The sequence below is a fragment of the Atractosteus spatula genome, chromosome 11 (assembly GCF_055471065.1).
Source record: "Atractosteus spatula isolate fAtrSpa1 chromosome 11, fAtrSpa1.hap1, whole genome shotgun sequence".
Lineage (NCBI taxonomy): Eukaryota > Metazoa > Chordata > Actinopteri > Semionotiformes > Lepisosteidae > Atractosteus > Atractosteus spatula.
In genome coordinates this window covers 11,531,013-11,557,569 of record NC_142716.1, presented here as the reverse complement: position 1 = coordinate 11,557,569, position 26,557 = coordinate 11,531,013, and the positions used below count along the sequence as shown (strand labels likewise).

The 26,557-nt window shown below is 34.8% G+C and overlaps 1 long non-coding RNA gene across 1 annotated transcript; it reads right to left on the bottom strand.

The window, feature by feature from the left end:
• Positions 1-10,029: 10,029 nt before the first annotated feature.
• Positions 10,030-25,196, bottom strand: LOC148823513 (uncharacterized). The gene is made up of 3 exons (XR_016093742.1): positions 25,010-25,196; positions 22,104-22,295; positions 10,030-12,072 (listed from the first exon to the last, which is right to left on the bottom strand). It is a non-coding gene; the product is annotated as an uncharacterized LOC148823513 (long non-coding RNA).
• Positions 25,197-26,557: the final 1,361 nt, after the last annotated feature.

The following is a 26,557-nucleotide window of genomic DNA, read 5'->3' as shown; positions in this document are numbered from 1 at the left end:
TTCTTCCCCTGGTCATTTCCTATTAATCCATCTTTACAACAGCTACTTCAACTTGAATAGCTACTTACCAAATTTTTCAAGCGACACTGTCAAACCTAATAGAACAGGATTAATAAGAAATACATTTAGAAGTAGGGAGCAATCTTCTTCTAACAAGACACTTCACTTTAAAAATTATTCATTTTTTCTTTTAGAACCTTCCCTCTGCATGATGATTTTTTCCCCCGATACCCCTTAATTTTAGCAAAAGCAGAAACACTCACCTGACATATTTGTTAAACCGTGGCATACAACAGATACAGGGTTTCCTCACGTGCTGCACCTGACACTGTTCAACTGAGAAGCTGTAACATCTTTCCGAACACATCTGAAATAAGAAGGAAATGATTAAAAAATAAAGCATATACAATGAGTTTCCAATAAAAAATAAAAAAATAAAAAAACATTTCAAACATTATTAAAACAAAACATATACTAGTGTCCAACAGGACATATTTCCATGGAAGGAGTATGATGTGAATGCCGCAATGTTTCTCATAGTTTCTCATAGTTTCTTCAGGTCTTTAATTTCCAAAGTGCAGAAAATTATTTTAACGCCCCCTGAAAAAAATAGAAAGCCCTTTCTTGTAAGTTTAATCCAGAAAGGGCTGTGTAGTAGTAGAAGAAACAGTCCAGTTCTATTAATTGTCAATTTAAATGAAGTTGAACACCAACAGTTATTCAAGAAAAAAACTTGAAACATTCTGAAGAAGGTCATACAATGCCTTTCTGTAGGTAATACACAAAGAGCTGAGCAAAGGAAGTCCTACTTTCGTAGTTTTAACATCAGTATCATCTGACACGCACGTCCATATAAACATCCAGGGTGGTCTAGTGTAGAATGAACTGCAAGTATGTGCCAAATATACATTTTAATGGGTTTCAGATTTATTTACATGTATTTAAAGTACCATAATAATGCCAGGTTGTGTCAAATAACATGCTCACATCTTGACAGAGTCTTTTTGCATTTATACAGTCACTTGTCAAAGCACATCTTGTCCTCATTAGTTTGCTGTTAGGCAATTGTCTTGCTTTTCAGATATTTTTACTTTCTCTGAACTGTTGACTTTTGCTAATAAACTAATTAAAAAAGGACACTAGTCTATAAAAACATGCATTCTATCAGACTTGTAATAGGTTTAATACAGTTAAAGACTAAATTTCCATTATATATCAGAACTACCAAATGCTACATAAATTAGAAGAACATATTGTATAAATCATTTTTTGATTTATGTAACTAGTATTTCATAGTAAAGTACTCTGACAACATTTTTTTTCTTTTTTTTCTTTGCTCTGAAAGCCTTTCATTGTAGTGGTGAAAAATAATACTTTTAGAAGTTGTGTAACATTTACTGTCATGTCTCGGTGAATGCAATTCAGACTTCATCTAGTTAATGCTGGAAGACTATCATAAAAAGATAGACCAAATGCAATCAATAATGCAAAGAAAAAAAAGCACAGTTTATTTCTTCAAGCAAATATGAAAAAAACATCAGATGCTGCAAAAACATGGAAACCATTTTGAGAATTTAAATTAAGTAGTTTGAGCTGAACTTTTCTACAAGTGCTTCTTTGTAATGTAAAGAAGCACTCACTTGTTTGTGAACTACTAAGATACACAGTACATTAAGGGTTTTTTTAAGAAAACTTATATACTTTGTAGATTCACTAAAAAAAAAGCCACATCAACAGTAATTATTCCTGAAAAAAAAAATAGACAACATTCCTTCAAACACAACGGAACCACAACCCTGTCAGTCCAGACACTTTAATGTTACATTAAGTCACTACTACAATTCTCTAGAAGAGTCCTTTTCCTGCCTAACTAACACATAACAAAATAACCGCTTTTATTCAAAGGTTCTTTTCTGTCCTAGGATAAACTACACTTGTAAAAACAAGCAGCGCTCAATGACACAAATAACAAAAACTTTGGACAAGCTAAGAAGGAAACAGGACTTTCAAGTTAGGATTGTTGCTTCCACAGCAAATTCAACATATTACAGTATATACAACGCAAAACAGCTGAATTCCACATGTAAACTGAGAACTCTTGGAACTGCACTGCGCATACAAAAAAGAAGGAGAGAAGTCAGTTATGCTACAATCAACTTCATGAACTTGAACCCTTCTAAGAAAGTTGCTTCTTCTGTCTAGGCAGTCTGTATCTGAACAGGGGGCTCTAGCAGCTGTTTTGGGAAAGAGCTTATTCCTCTCTCTGGACTGACAAGCCATGAAACTCTCCCTTTGGAGCAGTGACAGCTCTCAGGTGATGGGGCTCCCAGCCAAGCTTCACAGCATTGCCCCAAGGGAAGAGCTAACTCCAAGCAGCCAGCTCTCCCGAGGCTCTGAACCAAAATCCCAGACAGTAAGTCTGCCCTGATAAGGGATTCAGCTGCTCCTGCTACTGCTGATAGCATCACAGATCAACTGTCTAGTTCACAGCCATGCTCTGGGGTTAGATGCGTACCGCCCCTTAGGAAGTCTTAAGTGTCTGTAGGTTGGGTTTAGCTGGCTCAAGTTAATTATAGCATTATGATGGCTTCCTTTCCTATGTTTTGTTCTTTCTGGGAGTATTAATTTCAGACCTTTACGGTTTCAGTTTCTGGAAAAAATGGACACTTCCTGAAAAAAAAACGATTGGCTGACAATTAACAGTTTCCGTTCAATAACGCTGCTTAGACACTACAGAATTTATAAGGATTTATAATTTTTCAGACTGAAACACCAGTTCTTTATTTACTTAAAAAAGACACACACACTGTACACTAAGAATCGGTAAGGAGTCTCAGGCAAGTTACAGAATGTTTAAAAAGCCTAAATGTTTCTATTGTCAAGGGAAGGCTTACTAATCTGCAATTCAATTATCAAACTGCTTTAAGGTTTACTTTAAATATATTAGGATGCAACATATTAATGTTTAAACTAACTTTAAACAAACCACAAGAGCATTCACAAAACAGCTTTATCCTGTTTATATACGCATATAAGTACCCACTGTACATGGATAGTTTTCTATGAATTCGCACATGTGATGAAAAAACCCAACCCTTTAATGTGAAACAGAATGTTTTCAAAAACACTCTCGAGGACAAAATATGACAACAGTTAGTTTCACCTAAGGTCAGTTATAATCATGTGACTAATAGAAATGGGAAATTTGTGAATGAACTGTTTACTTATAGCAGGAACAAAATACTAACCTATTCTATGAATGTATTACACTGACTCAATTACGCTAAACCATTGTTTTAACTAAGGTCACTGGGACTGATACCGACTATGCATGTCGATACAATCCTTAATTAAAAGTTATTTGGTACTCTGGAAATAAACCCTAAATAAAATGTAATAACCCATTGAAAGATGTTAAAAGAGGGACACAAATCTTGTGAAATGATTTTCAGAAATATGCTTTCCATTAAAAAAATATTTGAAATATCTCAGAATAAAAATAGCCTTTTTTTGTTTTCTTGTGGTGGCAGACTCTTTAAGCATGTCAAGATGCTAAAACACTAATGTGACAAGGAAAGGACATTCAACCCCTAGAATGACAGTCTTTGGACAAACAGAAAGTGTTACAGTTAAAAAAGAGAAATTTTAAATTTGCTCAGTAGCTTTTCAGTTTTACTATAATTTGCATGCTTTTTGCAATCACTGCCAATTTTTTTATGATTTCAGTCAGTCATATGTGAACACACATTGAAAATAATTGCTATTGGGAATATGCCATACTTTGAAACATTTTGCATTTTTCATTTCTAAACTGGAAAAGCCAGCACACATTTAATTATTGATAGATATAAATGGAAGCAAGCCACAGTACAGAATACAATTTTTTAAACCACAGGGATCAAGCACACAATGTCACACAAATGCTACAAAAGAAAGGTGTGTGAAATACAGAACAGAAAACACCCTGAAAATCTGTTTAGTGCTTCTGTGACAAGGTTTCTGCAAGGGCAACACTTTGGTATTTCTGTGCACTTTTTTACTTTGTAGACAAAGACATGGGATACTTTTATATAAAGAATATATTTTAAAGTAGAAGATGGGAGATTTAAAACATACAGGCTTTCAGTAAACCAACCATCAAACTGTACATACTGTATACATATTTTCATAAGCCTTACAGAAAATATAGCAGGAATAAGATCTTCAGCTTGAAAACATAATGTTTACAACAAGAGATTATTTTTAAGCCAATTAGCAAACAAGAGAAAATATGATGGAGGTTTTTTTTAAAAGCCAGAATTATATTTTTAGACATTTATAGGCCCATTCTAATGTCTAGCTTGAAGGTACAAATGGCTGCCCTATCTCATAAATCATTTGGAAGCAATATGGACAAATAGAATTGTCATCTTGCTCTTGGCAGTACAAAAACGTTATCTTCTCTTACTACTAATAGGAATCTACATAGATTTATCTCTAAACCAAATAAATAACCTTTAAAAAAATCAGTTTTTCATTTTTGCCCCAACACCGATGCAGTTATATTAACAAAAAAGGCCTTTTTACAATGGGATGAGCTATGAAACGACTATTTTTCCTGATAAATAATATGTAACCTTATTTTAAGAAAACTAAAAAGAAAATAATTGGGTGATATTTCGCCAAAATAAATCTCATAACTTTCTGAAAGTAACTGTGTTTAAAGTTGCAAAAGGAATACAGTACACATGTGTAAAAAAAATATCTACTGTATATATAGTACTGTACAGTATATGCATAAAAAAATATTTTCCTTGCCTGTCACTTTGTGGCCACTGGGACACAAAAGCAAATTCTGCAATGGAGTAATGATCCTTGAAGACTTCCCTACAACCTTATATGGCTCCTTATGAAAACCATAAGCATTCTTGCTACTTCACCTTGAGTGCTATCTAAATACTGTAAGTTTTTAATACATTCATATCCACAAAGAACATACTTATAATTTTAGTGATTCCAACAGAACCATAAATAGCAACTGCTTTTCTGTTTCAAATAACAGTACTTACTTTTTGCATAAGTAACCGGAGAACAAAAATAAAAAAAAAACAGACTTCACAAGTATCACTTACTAATTGTACACAAATGAATATTAGAATTGTTCTTGAAATGGGTTATTTCATTAATTAATTCTATTTTGACATCTTCTCATTCCAATCTTGGAAAAGCAGCGGGGTACTTATTTAATAATTATACCAGGTTTTAGTGCTGGCAATTTGAGCTAAAACTTACATATCAAATTCAAAAGGTTTTGAGTGTGAAATTTCAGTGAGATTTTTTGTTTTTCTTCTGCAAAAAGATTGTTAGCTCAATGAACATAAAGCACTCAATATTTTTCCTGTGGGTAAATTGTAGGCAAATTACCTGCCTAATTGAGATACTATGAATTGGGAAGCTTACCAAATGTGAAAATAAAGACCACATTGTATTATATTTAATTCTACAATTATTATTATTAGTAGTAGTGATAGTATTAGTAAGCACTCTCGATTATTTTTTGTTGTAAAACTTAATTCCAGACTTTGCATGCTGTTTTAATGGTCACACACTGTACATGGCTTAATACCACTGGACATTTCCACTAGTGCAACTAAGTCAAACCAATGTCTAACATGAACCTTACTGAGCATTCCTGGTGCAGGCCCAATATTTATTCACTGCACGATCCAAGCTGTGGCCCATGATGTCACACACAGTCTGTGTGCAGTTTCTGGGAGAGAGCCCTGGTTTAAATCTTAAAAAAATCTACTCTAACTTTTTTTGCAGATTTTCTTTTTTTTCTTTTTCCCAGCACTGCTACAAGTTTGGGCTTATGCCCAGTTTTGTTATCTCCAAACTACATCAACCATATACCTTTTCCATTTGGGACAGAAGATCCCAGATCTTCTTAAAAAAAAAACTCTGCCACAATTGTGACAAGAGCCCTCACTTCTTCAGCGGGCCAGGTCTGAACTTTTCTTTCTTCGCCTGTACTTAGGGACACCTCTTTGTTTCTTTCTCATGCAGTGATTGGGAAAACATGGTGAAAAAAAGTCAATAATCCCTCCCCTTGATCATCTTATTACCAAGCCAGTCACAGATAGAATGTGAAGCTGGAGTTTCACAGATTGGTTCTCACTTAGTTTGTGAAAACAGCCAGCAGAAAGCAAAGCCAGAATCACACCATATGGCAACATGGAAACTGAAAAAATACAATGATGGTTATAATTACCCTGAAAAATGAAGGAATACAGTGGAGGCTGGGGATAAATCCATATAGCAAAGCTGGTAAACAAAAGCAGAATGCTGACAACAACTAAAACAGAAGACAAGCAGGTTGTTTCTGAATGTTGAAGGCTGGTTGTTTTCATACCAGCATTTAACATTGTGTTTGATTTTGATTCTGCATCTTATCACACCACATCAAAGGAATCTTTGAAGAGACGATGCAATACTTTGAATGAGAACTGAACTATTATTGGTCAAAGCAACTGTAAAGAGAGTAAGGCACAGACCAATCAATGTTTGAACTTCTCTCTCAAGAGGAAATGGTATGCCAGATCATGGGCCTGGTGCAGGAGATTGAGGGCAGCCAAAGCAATCCCCTTGGTGTCATTGGCCCCACTAGGATACCTATGCTGCCCATAAAAAGGGGGAAAGCAAAACTAACTCTTGAAGAGCATAATGACTATTTCCGATTCTGTAGTGCCAACATCCAGGAATCGGAAAATGATTAGAGAACAATCCTGAGATTTAAAGAGAGAGGAATAAATTGGAAGGAGTTGGAATTGGAATTGGAAGGAGTGCTGTTTGCCTTTGTTCCGTAAACTGGAGAGACAGGAATAATGCCAGTCTACCTTAAAAGTCATGTTTTATCCTCCGGGATACCACTTTATCCTTAATTGTTAACTAAGGCTTATACTGTATGTGTAAAATGTCAACAAATTTTTATATGATTATTACAAATCAAATTCACATAATAATGTGACCTAGAATTCCATTATACAGCAAATAACATCAATTTATGGATATATTTTATTTTACAAATGACTAGCTTTAAAAAATACATTTTAAATTATTCTCTGCCTTTGAACTGAATAAGAATACATAGGGCTTCAAAAGACGCCAATAAATGTGCCCAAAAATAATTATTCTAAGTGCAAAACATACAAAGTTCAGTCATTACAAAGTCCTGTTTATCTCAGTCACAGCAGGAAATATTTAGAAGAATGTATTTTACACATAGTACCACAAATGTGTAGTGCCTGTATGATAACTAAATTAAACTTTTAGACAAAGTATTAATATTTTGCTGATAGTCATAGTCGGTTAGCTGCATGTGCAGTAACAACAGATACATTATGACTGTAACCAAACTCTACCAAAGACATTTTAGCAGATTACCAACTGTAAGGTGAATTATCTATTGTAAGAGGCTACAACAGATTTCTAAAAATTAAATCACTAAAAATAGGTGATCAAATGGTTTAACTTCAAAGAACTGACTTGAAATGCTTGCTAAATCAAACAGAGCAGAGGTAGGCAACAAGATGAAAGGGTGGTTACAATAAAGAAGCAGACATTGTAATAAAAGAACGTCTGCTCAAATTAGGTGTTGTTTTGACTGCATGGCTTCTCAAAGTCTGTAATTTAAATGGCAATAATGGGACAGCAAAGTAAAAGGATACAGACAAGTAGCATGACAGGCCCTTGCGGTCTGTATTTAAAGGGTTCATCCACTAAATTTCAACCTTTGATCCTTTGCCAAATTAATTAGACACTTTGTCTGAAAAAGGTTAAGATGATTCGTTAAAAAAAACAGTACCTCCACATACAATAAAACATACAGTTTTCTGCCGAAAGCTTTTTTCTATTAAGTCATATGGATAGAAATTTCATGTGAAAACACATACAGAAAACTCTTAATTTCCTGCAAAAACACCTTTATGATAGTTTGAATCACTTTTGGATCAGGTTGTAACTGCAGCTACTAACAAAACCACAATGTATGATAAATAAAAATACATTTAAGGCCCATTTCAAGTAAGGTTTAGAAAAAAAAACCCTCAAGACAAATTCAGAAAAATCTAAAGAGAATATGCTAGGCCAATATTTTAAACGTGAAAATTCATTTATAGGATATACTGTATGAAGCTCTCTAATCAGATCCATGGTCAAATAATTAATGCAGAGTACTTCTGTTATAGCACTCTTATTTTATGGGGAGATGTATTGTTTCTTTCTTTGTTCCATTCCATAAAAAAAATATTCACAAAAAGGAATACATGATAAGGAATCTTGTTTTTTACTTTCTACAAAACAAAATCCTGCCTTTTTCTTGCAAGAAAAGCACTACGAAGATGTTCTTTTTGAAATATCATGTCTCCTTCTTCTGCTTCGTAATGCTGTTCTATGCAACTGTTCAGCCAGAGGGATTAATCCATTTCCATTGTAGCTTAGCACAGATGTTATCAGAACCCATTTATTAGAAGCAATGTAGGTAATGACCCTGAACTGATATAAGCTGTTCCTGGCACTGTTACAAGAAAAGGTCAGTAATCTAATATATTCTATGTGTAGAGCACTGATGAGCGTAAACAGGCAGGACTGTAAGTACATTATAGAGTTATGTTCAGAAGTAATTCAGTCTATACAGCTTTTAGTGTTATAAAAACAAAACATAGGAAAACCATGAAATGATGAAGGAATTGCATTTTGTATTGGGAAACAAGCAAAGAAATGTGTCTGTAATAGAACAGGCATTCTCATCTTATTTTGACCTTCAAGTCCTATCTGTGTATTTTTTTCTGATTACTAAAGGGGAAGTGGTTGTTTTTTGGGGGAATGCCCTGGCTTCCTTTTGCTAAAATGGTACAATAAGAGCTTTTGTCTTTCGGGCACTTTAAAGAAGCTTTTAAATTATTATATCAAGTCTTCATCGAATAAGCGGAATGTGATGGCTCTAAAAAATAACTTGTCACTGTTCACATAGAAAACTGTGCTCATTTCTCCTAAAATAAGACTATAAAACAACATAAAGAGTCTTTGCAGTTAATACTGAACTGAAAATATATCTCCCAGACTAATCTGATTAGAGAAGAATGAGTTAAGAGAGGTTCTTTTGAAATGGAACTGTAGTTCATATGACAGACAAAAAGAAATCACCCTGTTAATCCCCTTTAAAGCCAAACACCTGCTGATGGTACTGGAACCATAAAACTGAGCCTAAGGCAGTTAAGAATCCAGGATTTAAAGCTGACAATTACAGAGCAGGTATGCTATACAATCCAATTAGCACAGGGCCAGGAAACAGAAGTTTTTATGGTCTTATAAAAGGTCTGATGAAAACTATTTTTTTTTAAACAGGTTGTTTATGATACCTTGGCGCTAACCATAAAATCCCAAAACCTGTATGCCCTTGGCTATCAGTGGATATTAAATGTAAACTGAAACTGAACAAAAACTGTTTCTGAAATGTCAAGTTAGCAATGTCAGTGAGTTGTTTTTTGTGTAAAGGAACTATAAACCTATTGTTACTATGTGGACTTCCTCTATATTCTTCAAACCAAGTTGTATTCAATTGCATTTCATTACAAAGTACTGTTAAATGTATCTGCATTTTTATTCTCTAGAAAAAAAAGCTAACACATATTTACATACACAATATACATATACATATACATTTTTATTTTATGTTTTGAAACGTGTGGACAACATACATACAACATACATCTCAAAAGCTATGCTTAAAACCAAATTAACACAAGTAAATGCATAAATGCACACTATGGTGTGCTGCCTCTGACTACTACCTATAATATGAAGAAATACATTAAAAAATGTACTAGACTGCCATTTTTTTATTTTACTGTTTGTTTTATACACAAAGGCTTTTTTCACACATTCAAGTAGATTCTGCATCATGTACAGTACTTGCCTTCAGATGTTATCTGCGATGGAAAATTGAAAAATGGGTTTCTTGTTAATTCAGTGTTCTAAAAATACTTTTCCTTGTATGGTTCTACTTATTTTCCAGATATGTTATTTCACTGGGTCAACAATGGCATAATTAAAAGAAATTTTATTCTTAATGTCATTAAACATTTACTGTAGGTCCCCAAAAATATTTGCTTTGTATGGACAAGATGGGCATCTGTGTGTTCTTCGATTTCAAATGTCGAGGCGCCATCTCTATAAAATGTAGACAGGCTGATCTAACAAGTTCTATAAACACCTGTTTCTGTGCTCAGCAAGAGCTGCCCAATTCAAGTTAGCTTCAGTCAAGTGTGAGAGAAGGTCTCCTGTCTCAGTATGTATTCCGTGACCCATGCTGGAGGATTAATTTAAGCAGCAGTTCAACATGCTGCAGCACAGATTGCTGAACTGAGTTAAAGAATAGAAGAGCTAGACCTTAGGTTCATGCAAGACAGAAGGGTACGTTAAATGCTCAGCTGACAAAAAAAAACTTGCTTAAAAGTGATTTGTTCAACATGCTTGCTAAGGAGGTTTCCCATTGTAAAAGGGGTGCCACTACACCCTAACTCTTTTCATGATCCTCCTTAAAACAGACTCTTTTGTTTGCATGGGATTGGAATCACCCAGCACGGAACAGTAGTCAAAGGCCTGAGAATTACTGTTAACACAGTGGGACAAAAAGAGGAGAGGAGAAAGACAGGAATCGAATCCCTGTGTGAATGAGGGACAGGAAGCAGAAGCAGCTGGAAGAATTGAAGCTTGTAAAATACAAGTGGCTTCTGAGCAGTTATTAAATCTAAAAAAGAGGGAGGAAAAGGGGGACATGCAATTTGTTTCAGGGACCACTGCAAGGACCTATCACCAGAATAGCAGGCCTTTAAGCTGCAATGTCTTTAATTTACCCCTATGTGACAGCTGCTTCGGCTTTTACCACAGAAAAAGAAAGACTCCGAAAAAGAAAAAAAATTATAGCTTTCTGGCCTCTACTTTCATATCCATGTTACCTATAATCCTCCAGTTCCAGCTTGTCTGACCACTTGACAGACTGAAAATTATTTACTGCTCCTTTTAGTGAGGATAAAATATGCAATGATTCTAAGTGGTTGTGGAGTCATCTTGGGAATACAAAATGGCAGCTGAATTCACAGAGCACTAATTTCCACATTTTTGCCTCCTGCCCTTTCAATTACTCTTATTTTAAGGTTGTTTGCTTGAAAGTGCCAACAAAATTCCTTTAATACATCCCACTGTAAGGGGACGAAAACATTTGAGAACTGAAATAAAGTAAAAGGGCAAACAGACTCAAACAGGACAGAAAATTCTCCCCAAATTAGAAATAAAACTCATTAACAAAACAAATCATCTTTGAACTACACCTAAGATTTATATGAAAGTTTATATCAAGTGAGATATTTGTAGTTCTCTGAAAACTATACAGATTAAAAAAATAAAAGTGTAGTGGAATGAAAACACTGATTTCTGTTTACAGATTCACACAAATTGTATAGCATGTACTTTTATTTACACAATCTTTTCAACTACAGAAAATGTTGTTTTACTCTCCAGTATTAAGCACTTCAATACCTCTAATTATCTTTGTATGACTTGAATTCTGACTAGTTAATTTAGAAAATGGTAGATGTCCTACTCAAGTAATGTACAAACTGAGCTTTATATATATTAAAATAACTATTATTTTATAGCCTATCATGCAGAATTGCCAAATATTTCAGGAAAAGGCAGGTGGGGATGAACTCATGTGGTAAACATTTCTCATCTCTCCAGAGAAGCTCTTGTGTGCTCTAACCAGGCCTATAATGGCAGACAGAACTAACACGTGGTTGCACAGTGGCAGAGACAGATGCACACTAATGAGTGAACAGCTTTGTCAGAATATCCTTCCAATTTGACAGGCCTTTCTAGCTATGAAGGCGCCCTAAACTTACCTTAATTATTTCTTAATTTTGTGGCACACCCACCCAATCTTTTAGCTCAGCCTGAGGGACGTTTCTTCTTATGTTTCGCGAAGCACTGAGGCAAAGAGCTGTAACATTTCTGGTCACGTTCCATCTATTTTTCCTAAAAGACAAAATTGAAAAAAATATTTATTCCTTTTCAGATTTTAGGCAATTTGGTGAAGGCTTTTCAGAAACAAATGACAACTTTGCTTGTTAAGATATCATTTTTGAAAAATATCAGAATGGCAAGCGTTTCAAGACCAGTGCAACAGAATCAGCCATCAAAATTAACACCTCTTCATTTGTAAAGCTGCCCTTAACTTCCTCATTCTCCTTCCACCTTCACAAGATATTTGTAAAAAGCAGATCACTCAATAAGAGTGGAAGTCAGATTATTTAGAACCATAAATTAGCATTCATGAATATGATGTACTGTAAGAAAGAATTATTCCAGAAAAGGGTTAATAATTTTAATTTCAGTCGGTAATTTTATTAATTCCAATTTCTTCTCAATCTATCAGGGGTTGTGTTATGCAACTAAAAAATGCAATGTAAATTCCCGAGTGTTGGACATTACCTTACAAACCTGACAACTGTGACTTCTCTCGAGCTATGCTAATAACACAAATTTAATTGAATTTCAGTATTAATACATTTTTAGATGTTTCTGCTTTGGTAAACACACACACACACAAAAAACTAACCCTACTTTTGTTTAAAATGACAAGTTGCAAACAGAAAATACATCAATAGCTCAACCTGTATATTGGTATGTGCAGACAGGTATCTTAAAGCAAGGAAAGGATAAATCTGATCCTGCTATTTATATTTCAAAAATTGCATCCAGCTGTATTTCCATTCAAATTATTTTTTTTAGGTACAGCTGCACAGATAAAGGAACAGAGTTAAGCAAATACAGCACAATGAACATAATACCAAAGCTTCCTGCCATTCAATAAGGAAGTTATCGTGCGTAAGGCTAAATATGTGCAATTGCTCACAGGTTGTCCTATTTATCACTCTCTGTAGACCTTTCCATATTTAATCTACATTCTCAGCGCAGAAAAAAAAATGGTGACAGTGAGCCTTTGTTTCTCCGAGTCTCTCTCTCTGTTAGTTGTGAGGCATGTCTCGGCAGCCGCTCAGACTGAGAAGGCACATGGAGGAGGGGTCTCTCAGTTATTTTTCAGGTTCTCCCATTTCTGCAGTTTTCTGTCAACTCAGCAATACCAGAGGGGCTTAAAAAGGGGGACAGCTAAACTCCTACCTCAACAGCAACTGCTAAATTATAACTACTACTACCACTGCTAGGCTCACATGCATACAGAAAAAGATAACAAGAAAGCAAATACCAATAAAAAAAAGAGCAAATGAAAGGACTTACTGTATTTAAATGCTGAGAAATGCTCCCCTTATACAGCAAACTAATCACAGGGAATAAAATAATTGCTTATAAATATTTATTTTATAAAAAACAAATGGTCAAAAATCATTTAAACATCATCCAAGTGTTGATTCAAATTTACTTTGGATAATGCCATTAAGGAAACAAAGTTTGTAGTAACTGGAAGTCCATTCAAGTTTGACTCCTAATTCATAACTCTGATCAAAAGCTCTCACATATACTATTAACTGCTCCAGAAGCGCTGGTAAATATCCTTGAACTCAAATGAAGGCTACTGAAGAAATGTTTTCTTAATTTCTTACATTAATTCAACAGCATTTCAGCATCTTATTTCAGTATCACTTTCTTGCAACTGTTCAGAGTTCCTAGAACATCAAATGTGTGCAGATATGTTAAGCTTTTTAAAATGGCTGTCTAGCACTTCAGCTGTCAGATCAATAACTAAAACTAATTAATAAACATTACATTTTCATGCATGTTTCTGCTTAATCCTTGAGATCTCATTAACATTTTTGTCTAATATATACTGGCACTGAAACTCTCTGAAGCCTTGATCACACTACCCTGGCACTTTCCACAAAACACGATCGCACTGTGATCTGTTAATTAATCAATGAGACAGATGAAGAAAGTGTCACGCTATGAAGGAAAATGTGAGTTGGACAGACTACAATCGTGGGGGATGGGTGCAAGTATCCTGACTACTTAACATATACAACAGTCCTGTGCAGAGGAAGACAGTCTTATTTTAGCACAGGCTATTTCATTTTTCAACACTCAATGAACTAGATATCGCCCCCAAGAATATAATTTTATCCTTTTTTTAAAAAACAGACAGACTGCCAAGAGGGATCATCACTGCTTTTACAGCAATAATTATGTAAGTGTTTACTACACAGCTCATCATTATTTGTTTAAAATGATTTGTTTTTGTTTTGATAAGATTAATACTTTTAAAGTATCTGAAAAACAGCTGGCTCAATACTTTTTTGGAGAAGTTAGTGTGGCTTCTGCTGATTTTTGTTTTTTTTTACTGACTCACTTAATGCAGTATCAAGTTATCAAGACAAAATGATACCCTGTTGAAGCAACAGTTACTACAGTATAAACCAAATACATTTTACAGAAAACAAATAATTCTATAGACTGAGATAGTTTCAAATGCCTAAAAATCCAGGCTTATTTGGAAATTAAATAAAAAATTGCCTTCTCAAACATGAAGACATTTAATTCAAATTTATAAAGGATAGTATGAAAAAAATAGTCTTTAGCCTGAAAATGTTTTTTTCAAATGCAGCTCATAATATAGCAGATAATATTCTCTTCAGATATTCTCCCAAGTCCAGCTGACAAATTATTCAAACACTCAAAACTATAAATAAAAACTTCTGATTTAAAATGTTAAGCTAGTGAGATTCATAAATGAACTTTGAAGACTTCATGACATGCTTGCAGAGAGCATCCAGAAACTTAAATGCAAATAATTCTGGTAGACTTCTTAAAATGTTGTGTTTTTATTTTTTTTTTTGGGGAGTGAAAATTCACAATAATGAATAGCATTCATATCATGCTATTTATCCCAAAGCATTTTAGATGTAGGAAGGGACCCACTTCATTTACCACTGAAGTGCAGCACATAGCTGGGTGCTGGGTGACTGCTGTTATGTGCCAGCAACCCCACTACACAGCAGATCACGTGGATAGTGAGACACCAATTCACCCAATTAATTAATTAATTTTTTCAAACCTAGAGTGAAATTTAACCAGGACACAATTAACACCCCTACACTCTCAAACACTGCCATGGAAATTTTAACGACCAAGTCATCAGAATATTCCAAATCTAAAGAATGGCATCTTCTACAGCAGGTAGCCACAGCCACCAAACTGGTGAATGAGTTTGGAAATTACTGCCCAGAAGGTCTGCCCACCATTTAAACCAGAAACAGGGCATTAGAAGCCACCCATGATCATGTATACTGGCCAGCTCCCAACTTGCTTTGCTTCAGAAATCTGATAAAATCAGGTCACAAGGTGATAATGCTTCTGTCAAGAAGTAACCAAAAATGTGACTAAGAACCTGGCCCTTGGAAAGTAACTGACAAGAGGAAAGGCCAAGCCAATTAGGAGAACTGAATTGTGCATAGTACTTTTAATAATGCATTCTTCAAATGATCTCTACAGGTAAAATGCTATTTAACAGGCAATTAACCTAAACTCCAAAATTAACTGTAAGCATCTCTAAATTATGCAGTTTTAGTCCTTATTAGTATTGATTAAAGCTATCCTTCACATTTTAAGATAAATTGAAATAAATACATAACATAAACAAGCACTTCACTCACAAACAAATGACTAATGTAATTTGTTTTTCAATGCAATTAAAATATGATATGTTTGCATGTCAAACTTTTACAATTCCATACAGAATTGAAAAGCAAGAAGTTGTAGCGCACTTCACTTTAAGCTATTTGGAGGGTATTTGATTTGTGAGATTTACAAATGTGCCAGTGCAAACACAAGAAATAACAGATTAGGAGTTCATAAGAAAAAAAGATCATGAGGTTTTAATTAGTTATACAGCAAAAACAGAGTCCTATACATATTTGAAACTGCAATTGAAGCAGGAAGTGTGGATTTGAGTTTATTTTTGAATTTGCCAGAAAGAATGTGTGTCATTTCCTGGTATTCCTATTTCCATATGAACCTACATTTCAAGACAAAAGAGCACAATCTCCAGATCGAAATAATTCCAAATGGTGACCTGCATTCTTAATATTCATACTGCCAATATAAATCTACTTTTAGTCAAAACTACTTATATATCTTCTGTTTTAAAGTACGCTTGAACATGCAGTTTTCTTTAATAGTGGACTGAATGAAACCAGCTCGCTGAATATTAACTATTTTGTTGGCAGAAAAGAGAGCAGAAAAAAATATACTTTTGTGATCCCATCAGGATTCTATGATAGCCTAGAAGGCAGGACTGCTTTAATTCATCACTCACTAACTAATTTCTTTAAGACTTTCCTGTCTTTTGATGTTATGATTTGACATTTGTATATTTCTAACCCAAGCTTTGAGTTAAATATGAAAGTGCAATTGACAGCTAGCTAGGAGACTACATGGAAGATGAGATACAATTTAAGAGAGAAAGAAACTTTCAAAAATCATTCAAAGCCCAACCATTCTTTGGAATGCAGGAGAACAGGGTGATGCTTGTTCTTATCAATATATAAAGCAAAATCACACACTAACATTTTACTATAAAGCTTAAGAGCAAAGAACTGGATTAGTAAAACCTAACATTTCCATATTATTTTTGTTTTGTAGAGATGAAAGTTCTTCAGAGAAATAAAACCCCATCACAACTTAGCCTGCTTTTCAATTATTTTTTCTTTCCTAATACAGCACAGTGGTTCTGAAAACTACTGTATGTTTCGCATAATAACAGTTTTAAAATATACATACGATCTAGCTTTAGTACACTATACAATAGCATACATGGAACAATTTAGAATACATTATGGATACTGCAAAATAGCCACCAATGTCTAAAAACTCGTACACACTGAGGAGACGGCAGTAAATCAGGCAAATTACACAAAGGAAGTCCGTAAGCCTCTGAGAAAGCTGATTTGTTAAAGCAATCTGAATCTATTTCAAGAAACAAATTCATTTGGAAAAACTTATCCAGATTGAATTTAGGAAGGTGACAGGGCAAGTATGCAGGAAGGCAGTATGCTCGGTAATCAGGTCCACAAACCTCATGGGATAATTCAATTCTCCTCTTTCACAAATACGTTGTGTTTTATAGTGTGTACTGAAGCAATGAATGGCCTCCAGGGAACTACATTTACTATCCTCCCATCTCAATTAAAAGAGTGGGAACAAATTATTCTGATTTTTATAACAGGCTACCACATTAAATATGCTCTTGGTCATTGTCAAAAAAACCTGGTTTACCATGTATGAGAATTCACCAAGCAAGAAAAAAAAATCTGCTATAGTATAGAGATCCTGTGTTACTAAAGCACACACAAAATAATATTTCCAGTTAAATAAACACTAAGGGTTGGTTTCACAAACAAAAATGAGCTATACTCCTAGATGTGTTTACTTTAAATAACATTAGCCAGTCTAAGATTAGTACTAATCAGTGTCTGGGAAACCACTGGTGAATACTTGGCATTTCTTTGGCTTTACTTTTTAGATTATTTTTACACTTTTATGCAAGAATGGGGAAGCACTTGCTCTCTACACTAATAGAAACTCCAAAGTTTTCACTAGGGGAATATTATATAGTTGCTTTGAATGATAATGCTACGTAAATAATCACACATTGGCTTGGACTGAAGAAGCCATCATTTTTTGGATCTCAAATACATCACCACAGTTAAAAAATATCAATATAAATATAATAAGCCCTAAAACCACATGTTGTACAACTTCCATTTAAAATTTAATACTAATTGTCTGATAGGACACTTTCATTCTCTTCTGAGGCAATTACTATCTGAGTGCAACATTGAGGTATTTTCCTGTCCTAGAAATAGCTTGCGTTATGAACTGATGAAAATCTAAGACCTGCAAAATGCACCTGACCGGCTGAATTGATTGCGCCAAATGGGTATAGCAAGCTGGAAGGCAAAGGTCAAGCACCCTTTCAAAACGACAACCAATGTGGTCTTCAAAAAAAGAGCAGAATGCCATTTGTTTATTTACATTTGTCGGAAATACATAAAGATTTAGTTTAAAGCACTTTATTTCTATATTAGTCTGTTCCAAGTATCAGTTTCCCTAGATGTCAGTGACTTGCCAATGTTGTTCTTGTAAACGGTTTACTGTATCTAACACCTGCATTGAATGAAAGAAGTCATGCTACAGAAGAGCGATGTAACTTGTTCCTTAACTCCTTTCTGTGTTTTAGTGTGCACATCTCCTGCCGCAACAGGCCAAATCATTTTCCCAGTAGTCCCCAAGGAGTACAACTACAAAGAGAAAACTGAACTGATATCATCTCTGTTCATTTCAGAGGAATATAAGTAATGATAACACCCACTTCTTCAAATTTTCTGAGACCCCAGTCTGATTCCAATTAATTCAGTAATTAAATGAAATCAGACTGAATAAAGTGTTTTTACAGTTCCTTTGTTGGATGGTGATGCAGTTTAAAATGGTAATATAACCACACTAAATTATTTTCATTACATTTTAAAGATATGTGAAAAATGGTCAAAGCTTGTCCTCTGTTACAACCTTTGAACTGTATTACTATCCACTATGTGTATTAACACTGCCATTTTCTAACTGCTTTCTTTAATACAGGGCTGTGAGGATGCTGGTGCCTATCCTGGCAAGCCATTGCAGAACAATGAAAGGAAAATGAATTGTTAACTATGTGGATAAGTGCTATAACTACTAACTACAGTATGTCATATGATGTAAAACAAATGTAGGCCTTTTGAACGTGAACTTTAACAAATTCATAATTTCCTAAAAGAATGCAGGTCTAATAAAGGATCTTTGTGTATCTTTTGTTGAATTGCTGAGCTCTCCTGTAGCTGAAAAAATAATACTTGTTTCATCTTTACTAACATTGTAATTCACATTCAGTATATTTCTGCTGCTATAATTTTTCTAAGTAACTATGCTGATTACTTTGAATTTTATATCCTCTTGGACTGCCTAATAGATGCCAGTGCTTTACTGGTACAGTACATTAAAACAACATGCTTACTTTACCAGAAAATGGGTAAACTTTAATAAAAAATGGTATTGATTGGTATTTCAAAAACAAGAACACAGTTATCTATGTAAAATGCACATATAAGCTAGAATTAATTTAATACAACCATACAGTATCTTTAGGGTTGCCCTTAACTAGATCTCAATCTAACTGATATCAGTTCAGACAAGAGTATCATATACAGTTAAAAGTGACTATAAATACAAAGCTTAGTGTTATTACTTTTAAGTTCTAGAATTTCTACTCAAAAAGTTTATAGATATAATTTAGCAAAATACAAAACCAGGTAGGAATCCTGCTGAGATTCACTGAAAAATATCTTAATGGTGATGCTGTTTACTAAGCTACTATTCACAGAACACCTTTTGGTCAGAACTCTAAACAGTACCTGTAGACCTAGCAACTACAACATTTTAGCAATAATACCTTTCATCTCTGTGTTTCATTGCATCTTAACTGTTCCTTTTCACATAAAATAGCTAATCTGAGACAAACACTCATACTGCTTCTGACATGTTGTCAAATTTAAATGGGATAATTTTTTTAATCACGTAAACTCGCACTGAATTAGAATTCACATCCCAGGCTAAGATGACAGGGCATTAATCCTTTGCATCCCTCCGTCAATACACTAAGTCTAGTTTAGTCACCTCCTACTGAATAATTCCCTTCCTACGTTTGCTAAATGCACTGCTCTTGAATGCAGCAAAATGGTACCCAAATGTTTGGTTTTCGCATCCAACAATTAAATCTGTTATTTCTAGAAGCCAGTAGCAAACTTGTATATTCCAGATAGTGCTACATATCAATGAGAAAGGAATATAAAACGACTGTTTTTCAGTAGGTCCTGAGTAGCTTTATCTGAACAGCAGCAGACAGAAGGGACCTGGAACATGTCTGGCCCCTTTGATTTTTAAATGCATCTCTTTGCAGAATTCAATAGCCCTGTGCTCCATTATTGATTGTCAGGGAGGCCTCACTTTGTCTTTCCCGGACAAAGAGTGTTAAAATTAATTGTTTGTAACAGAGCTGCGATGAGAAAAGACATTAGTGGACTCGCTGGTAATTCTGTCCATAGTAAATTTCATTGACTTCAACCAGCAGATCTACAAATGGCAAGGGTAAAATTACTCTGGCGAAATGATTGAAGTGCTAAAAACCTAAATGCAGCAATTACAAACCAGAGATCTACAGTAAGCCCTGTTAATCTCAATTCAGCCCTCACAAATATAAAAAGTAACAAGTTTACCATAAAAGTTTAACACATCAAATTGTAACTACATAAATTCTTAGACAATGCAACAAGAAATAGCTAATTTATTTAATTGTTGAATGACAATAATGGGAATACCAAAACAACTTTCGAGTTCCTGAGAGGACAAATAAATTAAACACCTAGCCAACAAAATTCAATTTTCTTTTTGAATAACTAGCTCTCTACCAATAAATGTGCAGTTTTTTTACGAATTCAACCCAGATGTTGAGAAAAATTATGTAAATTTCCACATAAATCACTTAACCAGGCACATTGAAGGTTAAGGACAAGTGGGTCTTTCATTCTGGCATTTAAGTGTAGACCACAAATACCATTAGACTCAATCATTGATCCAAGAGAGGCTTTGCAGTATTATTGTCAATTTCCATTTTGCAGTTGTTTTTGTCAATTTTGAAAAATGAATATTGATTTGGAAAGAAAGACTAAGCTCGAAAGAAAATTTTATAATCAAATAAAGGGTCCGCTAAGTTAAAATCTCTAGACCTAAAATGTTTTAATCCTGTTCCTTTGGGGTCTCAACCACACATGAGGTGTGAAATCTGCACATTTCTTCTGCTTGGTGAGGGACTGCACCTGGAGCAGGGAGGAGCATTAGAGGCCAAAGGTCATTCCTAGCAGAGGCATTGACTAAACAAGACTTTACACTCTCTGAAAAGTCCAGACAACCCCTGCGGCGTCTTCTCACAACATGTGCTTTCTTCTTTTCTAGACACAGTAATCCATAAATACACTCAAATCACCAGCAGCTCAATTATCCTGCAGTTTTCCATTTTCTGCCCTTACATAAAGATTTGGAAACAATTAACCTCTTCATTGCCGTGGTATTTATCAAAAAAGGAATGGGAGAACTATAGTTTAATACGTCCAAAGTAATTTTACACCTCGGAATATAAATATAATGGAAGATTGCATGCCTGTGCCGCGTTCTTTAATATTAAATGTAAATCTCATTACCAATTGATTTATGAAGAATACATTTTTTACTTGAGGCTTATTGATTTTTTCTACTTGGTTTTTCATTGTTTTGCTGCTTCTCTTCATTCATTATACATTTTGATAAAATGCTGGGAAATGCTCAACTGTTTTTATGGATTTAAAAATTGTTAACAATTGAGTAATATATACATTCCCCCATTTATGCATTTATACTTACAACTCCCAAGAGAAGCATAAAAAATACAGTTTGCTTTGTTATTTAACTTTTCAAAGGAGATAAATCAAACCATTTTCAATCAAATAACTCTTGAACACCACACAGGAAACCATATTTTTGGGGCGCTGTGATGATGAAAAAGAAATTTTAAAAACTACACCTCTAACATGGACACAATTTAATTTAAGGGGATTTCCAAGATTTTAACCAATAACCTTTTCTCATGCAGAACAACATAAATATGAAAGCAACTATTCATTCATCAACAGAAACAAGCTAAGCTGATATAAACTTAATTAACAGATTAAGTATACCATTTTTGCTTTGCAACAAGCATGACTGTTTTTTTTTCAGTACATGACCAACGATATGCAAATATATTGCTTTTGGTTTTACCAATCGTTTCATCCGAAGGAATACAACTTTTTAAGCTTTCTTTTCAAGCCTGCAAAAAAGTCAAGTTACATGCAAGTAAAAGCAAAAAGTGAAACTGCAATATTAATGCAAACACCATAATGAATCACAGGGTTCATCTGTAACTTACAAATACTTAACATTACGGTCTTTACCTTTGTCTCTTGAAATCTGCTCACATGGGCAGTGATCAAGCCGTTGGTACAATGTGCTCAGTACTGCTAGTGCTTTCCTTTGCGTGTCTGCCCTCTTTGACTATTCAGCTTTTTCCCCTTAGTCTCAATCAACGGCCTCTTCTGGAAAGCACTTGAGGGCCTCCTATTCAGTTTCAGGTAGAGTGCTTCGAACTATAAGAAAAGGGAGAGAAAAAAAAGGTTGTGGCTTTCATTGTGCAGTGAGGGTTGGAAAAGATCATGGCAGACTAAAAAAACTGGACAGTCTATTGTGCCGGCAAATTCATTTTAATGCCAATGTGTTCCAGGCTTTTTTTTTCCCCCGATAAATGTCCATTTCAGTCTAGCCCTAATGCAGCTTCTCCGATGTATATTCTCTTCAGTCAACCAGTATGAAGTTTTTATTTTTATTTTTTCGGTCTTTCACAGTTTCCACTTGAACAATGTAAATCGAAGAAGAGTTTTACGGCGTGACCCCTAACAAAACATAAACATATTTTTAGCACATTCACATTACTTCTTGCTACACTGGGTTGTCTAAACCCCTTTGTTAGGTAGAAAAGAAATGAGAACTTTACAAGCCACTTTAAAAATGGGACATTTCAATCGTAGCTTTCTGTGTAAAAAGACCCAAAGGTGCAATTTTAAGATCTGCACATGGATTCCATACAGGCAAAGGCATGTTCAGTTGTAATGTCTTTTTCTTGAATAAAGCAAGAGGTTTAGAAAAAATGTATCGGACTTTCTATAGTAACAGTTCCTATGGAATAAAAAAGCCAGTTTCATCTGGTTTTGATCACCATACAATCAAATCTTTTTCTTACAGTTTCCCCGAGCATTGCTCTGCTAGAGTAATAATATAAATGAGTTGTCTAAAAACGGTCTCAAAATAAAGCATGTCAGCACTGAGAAAATGTTTAAATATTTCCTCATTTTTCATTTCACAGTGTTGCAGTCTCCACAAAGATGAGATTGATGCATGGGGGTCTCACAAAGACTCTACTGATTTCTGCACTGGGCCTTCCTCTACACACGGTAAATTAGAATTGAAAATCCTCCGAAGATTTCATTTAGTGGAATTTTTAAGCAGACCAGGAAGAAAGATGTTATTGAAAAGGAAAAAGCTCATCTAAATAAGAAAAGAGGCACGTGGCCATCTGTTTTTTGCAACGTCTTTTAAAACTTTTGTATGAACGCGGACATTTTAAGTACAGATGCCCCACAACTGTGTGTGGCTTCTTATAATTCACTCAAGTAAATATCCATATGTATGCCACCATGTAAATCTTAAGACAAAAACAGCAAAAATAGTGATAGACAGGCTGGAGTCCAATTCACAAAGCTAAATATGATCAAAGGGTAAGATGATAAAACAGCAACAAATTGGTAACAAGAGAAACCTAGTGCACTATTACACCATCTGTGAATGAACATATTACAGCCATTGCCAATAAAAACTGAATGGTGAACATGCTTTGGTCGCACAACTTTTGGTGACATATTGTGTGAAAAATGTACAGGACATCCCACCACTCTGAGCGCTCAAAGCTGAAATATTGCAGAGGGGTGTCAAAAGATCTGGTATGAAAAGAAGGGGAGAGGGGGGACGGGACACTGCTGTCTTTAATATTTCCACAGCATGTTTAAGACTGCCATTCCTGATCCACACACAGCAGTGGAACAGGCCTGCCTTGCGTGCTGGCTCCTTGATTGTGTGTGGGGGGGGGGGAACTGGCTGCAGTCCAGACAGACTCCAGCTCTGTTGATCATTATGTCTAGCCTTCAGGTGTCTCAGCTCGCAGTGGGCGGTGGTTGGGGGGAGGTGTAGATAGCAGAAGAGCCAGACAAAGAAGGAATAGACCAAGCATTAAAAAAAAAATACAGATATACAATTTTAATTAGGAGATTCACCGCTGAAGTGACTTTCTGTGTTCTTATGCTTTATTCAGTGCACCAGCAGGGACTGGATAGACAGATTTTATAAGACATAATAATTAAACACATCTGGATCCTTTCAACATCAAACACCCTGACAGTTAATTCCAATTAAATTAAAATCTGAAGAATCAGAATTTTAAATAGAGGTGTACTGTTGTCCCCACATGTTCTTGATATAGTTTACTTTCGGCAGTATACATTTACAGTCGTTTTTCGTTTTTTTTTATAAAACTAAAATGATATTTATTAAGTTAAGAGGTCAGGTGTCTAACACTATTAAAATGCATTCCCGCTAGAATCCACTCTTTGCGTACCATGGAAAAGGACGTCAATTTCTATAAATGAATACTTATTTTTTGTCTTAAAAAAAAAAGCTTATTCAGTGGAGTAGGTAGTTGTTTCAATCTCTACAGCATAAATGTTATTTCAAAGCTCTCTAGGACCCCAGATGTAAATGGCCCGTTTTTAAACAAGGCAGACAAGATACACCCTGCATTTGCTAAGTAATTTTAGAGCTATGTGCCCTCAAGTGCTCCTGCCTTCTTGTGCAGCTAATTATAATAACTCAACCATGTCGACCGGCTGGACAGTTCAGCACCCTTGCGAGAAGGGTCAGCGAGTTTATCGTTATTTTTTAATGAGTATGGTAGCAAGATTCCCATTACATCCAAGCACCGACTGCAATAAAATACCGGGAACATGTCTTATCTTCTCTGTCTGAACAAAGAATCACACTGAGTACAAAAACGACGGAATATGTTCACTGCACGCAGCTCCTGGTTATTTTTATTTTATTTTGGAGGAATCGCAACGTATTCTTGCAATATCCGACTCTCTCTTCCGCTCTGTCCGATTGTGAATTAACACTTTCTCTAAACCGATGTTGTTTAAACAGCAGACAAATCGCAGGGAAGTGAATCCAACTATTGAATAAAAAGAGTAATACTTACAATTCGTTGCCAGTTTACCATTTTAATATAGTCTGAGTGTGCAAGATGTGAACACCACAGCAAGGCGAAAGTCCACTGGAAACAAGGCTCGAAAGATGTTTCACTTGGAATTGTAACTCTTTAATAGTTACTTGTTCACAACACATCCCATTGCTGTAGTTTTAGCTTCTGTCTGCGGCTCTGAAGTGAAGTCTAATCTGTCCATGTAAAAAGACAAGAGAAAAAATGGTCATGTGAGGTTTGAAGAGTCGCACTATTGGCTAGACAGACATATTTTGATAAGGCTGTTCTGTTCCCTATTGGGCCAGGACGAAAACTGTAGAAGTGCGGTTCCTCCTAGAAGCTCAAGCTGCTGGTATGTGCAAGAATGTATGAGTGATGGGATGTTTTTTTCAAGAAGCGAGAGAGCCGAAATCATTTTTAGGCAGGGGTCAGGAGGGAGGAGAATCTTTAACCGCTGCAAATTAATAACGTTGTTGCATTTGCTTTTGTTTTCAATGAAGCAATGAAAATGAAAGAATATACAACTCGACAAGATAAAATTCGTGATCTTTCAGACTGCATTGAGAAGCAAATAAATTCTTAATGTTCTAAGGTATAGTAATGATACACTCAAAATAGCTGAAAGCATTTCCATTTTCATGCATCTGTTTTTTTGGTCAATTTCCTTTAGTCTCTTAACTGAAAACTATTACAAAGCAAACAAATCACTAGTTCTAATTGTCTTCAGTAGCGTTCTTCTTTCGAAACGTTAGCGAGTAGCTACTGTATAGTGCACCGGCGTTTTTGCAATTTACTTTTGAATCTATCAAGGATATTTTCATTCAGTGTTATTTCTATTAATTTCGTGTAGTAATGTATGTAATCGTTACCTAAAGTGAAATTAGCTTTCTTGCACTTGTCCTTTTTTGAGGATTTGGCAAGGAAAAGCATCTTCGTCTGGCTTTTCATTTGCACGAAATTGTTAATGATTAGGAAGAGTGCAGGCTGATACAGTACATCAATTTACCACATCTTTGTCTTAAATCGTGATGTTCAACATTAAAGAGAAACGTTTGAAAGACTTCAAAGTCCTAAAGATTTTATACAAACTACATGTGAAATGGATAATGTTACTATATGTATAGTATATGCAAATTCTTAATAGTACTAGACAGGTTGAACCATTAATACAATTTCTTGTTTCAAAAAAAAGAAGTGAAATAATCAAAAAGATCTCAATAATCTGTGTTGTGCTTTTATTTCATTGAAACTAGAAAGCTTTTAATTTTCTTCAGTCATTACAGTAGTTTCTGTGACAGTTTTCTTATTTTAACATAATACACATGTAATTAATTTTCATGTTTTCCCACAACATGGAGTGCTATTTTATACAGTGGGCTTAGAGCCATCAGATAGAAAGCCACATAAATAAACCATCACAATTCTGGAAAAAAAAACTGTGTAGACTTACTTGTTATCATTCGACCGTTACAAATGCTAAAAAAGGGAAAGATGTTAAGAAAATAATCCTTGTTAATGTTTTTTTCATTTTGTAAGCCACCCTTA